This window comes from Triticum aestivum, chromosome 7D (genome assembly GCF_018294505.1).
Source record: "Triticum aestivum cultivar Chinese Spring chromosome 7D, IWGSC CS RefSeq v2.1, whole genome shotgun sequence".
Lineage (NCBI taxonomy): Eukaryota > Viridiplantae > Streptophyta > Magnoliopsida > Poales > Poaceae > Triticum > Triticum aestivum.
The window spans coordinates 386823198-386828817 of record NC_057814.1 but is presented as its reverse complement, the minus strand read 5'-3'; positions in this window follow the sequence as shown (position 1 = coordinate 386828817).

Genomic DNA, 5620 nt, shown 5'->3' with positions numbered 1-5620 from the left:
CATACTCAAGAATCTTGACTGGTTTTTCCTCATAAGTCAAATCACTATCCAACCTAATCGCCTCCAGTGGCACTGTATCTCTCAGCGGTATATCAGCCATCTCTGCGTGGCACTTCTTCAACTGGGAAACGTGGAACACATCGTGAACTCCTGACAATCCTTCGGGCAATTCCAACTTGTAAGCAACTTCTCCCATACGCTCCAAAACTTTGTATGGTCCTACAAAACGTGGCGCTAACTTTCCCTTAACTCCAAAGCGCTTAACTCCCCGAAGTGGAGATACACGAAGATAAACTCTGTCTCCGATTTCGTAAACTGTCTCCTTATGTTTTGAACCCGCATAGTTCTTCTGTCTGGATTGGGCTACCTTGAGCCTATCGCGAATCAACTTCACCTTCCGTTCAGACTCCTTAATCAAATCTGGTCCAAAGAACTGGCGGTCTCCAACTTCGTCCCATAACAATGGTGTTCTACACCTCCTTCCGTACGAAGCTTCGAAAGGGCCATCTTCAAACTGGATTGATAACTATTATTGTAAGAGAACTCTGCATATGGCAAGTTATCGTCCCAACTAGATCCATAATCTAGCGCACAAGCTCTCAGCATGTCCTCCAGAATCTGATTGACTCTCTCGGTTTGTCCATCTGTCTGTGGATGAAAGGCTGTACTGAATTCTAGCCTGGTACCCAAAGTTTCATGTAACTGATGCCAGAACTTTGAGGTAAACTGGGTTCCTCTATCTGATACAATGCTCCTCGGAACTCCATGCAGACATACGATTCTGGTCATGTATATCTTTGCCAACTTAGCACTGGTGTAAGTGGTCTTCACTGGGATGAAATGAGCTACCTTCGTCAAACGATCGACTAGAACCCATATTGAGTCATAGCCTGAACGAGTCCTGGGCAATCCCGTGATAAAATCCATGCCTAGTTTATCCCACTTTCATTCGGGTATCGGCAATGGCTGTAGCAATCCTGCTGGCTTCTGATGCTCTGCCTTCACTCTCTGACATACATCACAAACTACTACATACTCCGCAATATCCTTCTTCATTCCAGTCCACCAGAAAGTATCCTTCAAATCCAAATACATCTTGGTATTTCCTGGGTGAATCGAATACGGCGAGTCATGAGTCTCCTGCAGAATCAACTTCCTGATCTCCGGGTCATTAGGCACATAAACGCGGTCCTCAAACCATAAGGTATCGTGCTCGTCCTCATGAAATCCCTTGGCTTTTCCTTTACTCATCCTTTCCTTTATTCCGGCAATCTCCTTGTCTGTCTTCTGAGCTTCTCTGATCTTATCCATCAGAGTAGACTGTATCTCCAATGCTGCAACATAGCCTCTCGGAACTATTTCCAAACATAGCTCGCGAATATCCTCGGCTAATTCCTTCGGTAACTCTCCGGTCATGAGTGTGTTGACATGGCTCTTGCGGCTCAACGCATCTGCTACTACGTTAGCCTTTCCGGGGTGATAATGCAATCTCATATCATAATCCTTTATGAGCTCCAACCATCTCCTTTGCCTGAGATTCAACTCCTTCTGCGTGAAGATGTATTTCAAACTCTTGTGATCCGTGCACACCTCACAGTGGTTTCCGATGAGAAAATGTCTCCATGTCTTCAACGCCGTACTACGGCTGCTAACTCCAAATCATGCATAGCGTAATTCATCTCATGGGGTTTAAGCTGTCGTGAAGCATATGAAACAACTCTTCCTTCCCGCATAAGCACTGCTCCAAGTCCTCGACGAGAAGCGTCGCAGTATACTTCATAATCCTTGCGCTGATCTGGCAGAATCAACACTGGTGATGTAACCAAACGTTTCTTCAACTCTTGGAAACTAGCTTCACATTCCTCAGTCCAGTTGAACTTGGTGTCCTTCTTCAACGGCTCCGTCATGGGCTTAGCAATCCTCGAGAAATTCTCAATGAATCTCCGGTAGTATCCTGCAAGTCCAAGAAAACTCCGGATCTCTCCAACTAATGTGGGTGATTCCCAGTTTGTCACAGTGTCGACTTTGGTGGGGTCTACTGCTATTCCTTCTCCGGATATAACATGTCCGAGGAATCCAACTTCCTTCAACCAAAACTCACATTTGCTGAACTTGGCGTATAATTGATGTTCTCTGAGCTTCTCAAGTACCAAACGCAAATGTTCCTTATGCTCCTCTTCATTCTTGGAGTAGACCAAAATATCATTAATGAACACCACGACGAACTTATCCAAAAACTCCATAAACACCTTGTTCATCAGGTTCATGAAATAGGCAGGTGCGTTAGCCAGACCAAATGACATAACAGTATACTCGTACAGCCCATACCTAGTGGTAAAAGCCGTCTTAGGTATATCCTGCTCTCGAATCTTCAACTGATGGTATCCTGACCGCAGATCGATCTTGGAAAATACCTTAGCTCCTTGTAAGCGGTCAAACAGATCATTGATCATCGGCAGTGGGTACTTGTTTTTGATGGTCACTTCATTCAGTCCTCGATAATCAATAACCATCCTTAACGATCCATCCTTCTTCTCCACTAGAAGCACTGGCGATCCCCAAGGTGAAGAACTTGGGCGAATATAGCCTTTATCCAGCAACTCCTTAATCTGCTTCTTAATCTCCTCCAAATCCTTTGCGGGCATCCTGTACGGTCTCTTAGATATTGACCCCGTGCCTGGCAAAAGCTCAATCAAAAACTCAATGTCTCTATCCGGTGGCATGCAGCCCTTCCAGAAACTTCTCCTGCTTGGCTGCATCTGTAGCAACGTCATCTGGGGCATAACGTGCTAACTTACTAAAGTCCTCCACATACTGGCCTACGGTGCGTCCTCCTTGGCGTAAGTTGCAAAACTCACGCTTCTTCATGGCCATAACTCCTGCTGAAACATGGGCAGTACAGAAAGCTTGCTGAAACTGGTCCCATGTGACAGTGTCGATGGGGTGAGTGGCTGTATAATTCTCCCACCATGATGCTGCGGGTCCATCAAGCTGATGTGCGGCAAAACGCACTCTCTCCGCATCTGTGCATCCTGCAGTGGTCAACTCCCTTCCAACTTTGCGGAGCCAATCATCTGCAACATTCGGCTCGGTGCTACTGGAATACACCGGCAGATTTAGCCTCAAGAAACGGGTCAAATGATCAACAGGTGGTGGTGGTGGGTTGTTGTTGTTGTTGTTGTTGTTGTTGCCTTGGTTCTGTACTAGTGCTTACATCAAGACATTCTGCTGCTGAATCAACTGAGTGATCTCCAGTGGGAAAACGAATCCGGTGTCGCGTCTCGAAGGCATCTGATGGGTTTAGAAAAGATGAGAATTTAGAATAGAATGAGGTCTAGTGAGAAAACACTGCCCATATGCACATGAGACAAACACAATCAATATCACTCAAATCAATTCAAACAAGGCATACAATCGATCTAACTATCGTCACAAAGTGCTCGGACTATACTATATACATGGGGAAATACTACTACTGATTATGGTGGTCTACTAGAAATTTTGATCGGTCGAAGACTCCATGATATCTGCTCCAGCTTCATCAACAAAGTCATCTTCACTGGGGTCCGAGTCGGTGTCGTCGATGATGATGTAGTTATCTGGGCAAGCGCAATCATCGTCTTCTCCTCCTGGTGCTGTGTCTCCCATGAATACTCCGATCTTCTTTTCTAGGTCGTCATTCTTCTCCACCAACGTGGCGATCTCCTCCTCATATCCGTCGCGCGTAGACTTGAGTTCTTCCTCCAACTCCATGATCTTGGTCAATGCCTTCTTCAGATCTATCATGCCTGTGCACATTTGGTTCTCCTGGCGACGAATGTGCTGGTTTTGCTTCTGGATGAAAGCTGCAATTGATCTATCCTTCTTGGTGCTGATCATCTCCCATTGCTCATCTCGGCGCCCACAAATCGGGTAAATGGTATCCTTAAGCTCCTTGTGGTAAACTTCTCCAATGCGTCCCATGGTGATGTGGGCTGCCATGCTCTTTCCTAGACTCCAGGTTGGTGCATCAAAGGAAAACTCTATGGGCTCGGTGACGGGCATGAACGTCCTTCCTGGAACCTGAACTTGAATCATCCAACGCTCCTCTTCTGGTAGTGTGGCGTTGTAGGTTCCGGTGAAGCTTGGTATTCCGATGTTCAGGTATCTAGTGACTTCCTTCAAGTGGCGTCCAAAGGGTGTATCTTCATCTGGTTGCATGAACTTGTTCCTGGCATCCGCCATCCTAAAAGAGTGGAAAATGGAGAGGAGTCAGATATGAGAAGAGAATAGTGATCTAGGGTTTAAGCTTAGTGGTCGTGTCCTACAGTCAGCGTGTGCTCTGATACCATCTTGTAGCGACCAGACCTCAGACGGTCAAGTCTCTGTGCATCAGTGTCATCCCTGGATCAGTAATGCTGACACACACAGTACTCGAAGGATTTATAACAGAGTAGCAATCACACACTTATTACATCGAATGTCTCAAAAGAGAACTTATTATAATAAATATGGCTTAAGGCCATCTAAAAACGATAACAGCGGAAGACTTGGAAGATAAGCGAGTCCATCAACTCCAACGGCATCACTGAGTATAGAACCACGACCTAAGGCACCTTACTCGTCGTCTGAAAAGTCTGCAACATGAAACGTTGCAGCCCGAAAACGGGTCAACACATGGAATATGCTGGCAATGTAACACATAGAGAGTAATGAATAGAATAATGCTATACTACATGCATATTTGGCTGGTGGAAAGCTCTATGGTTACAGTTTTGCGAAAAGCCAATTTTTCCCTACTGCAACGGAATAAATTTTATTTAACTATCATGGTGGTTGTTAAACATTGAGAATGGGTGACACCATCTCAATCCCAATTAAGTTTCAACATTAATCCCAACAAAATTAATTAAAGTAACATGATGAGATTCACATGATAATCCAAGTACTAGATACTCAAGTTGTCCATAACCGGGGACACGGCTAACCATGATTAGTTTATACACTCTGCAGAGGTTTGCGCACTTTTCCCCACAAGACTCGATCTCCTCCGTTGGGATTCTCGCACTACATGATGTTTGAGAAACGGATGATCGAGACATAGTCTTTCAGAAGCGTTTGCACCTTACGATCGGGTAGACAGTACCACCTACAACCCCTACATCTGCTAGTCTACCACTGTAAGAGTTCACACAACTTAATCAACTATGCTAGATCCCATAATAGCTTGTGGCTGCACACGGAAGTTTCTAGCATGAATAATCTCATGATCCCTTTGAGCCTGGGTGGCGGTCCATAAAAAAACAGGCAATCGCTGGAATACCCAGGTGCCTCAATCCACCCAGATGTGTGTTTAAGTAGCCACCTTAAATTGAACCATTAATTAACAATCTCACATCTGTCATGGATACACTCACCCAATCCACGTCTACTAGCATAGCATAGCAATATAAGCAAACGTAGCAGTAACTCCCAAGGGTTTGGTAATAAACAGGGCAATAGGTTCTACCTCATCAGCTACTTCCCAACCCACAATTTAATCAGATCCTAATCATGCAATTGTTTGAGGATTGATCTAATGCAATTAAACTGGGTGTGAAAAGAGGTATGATCAAAGTGTTACTTGCCTTGCTGATGATAT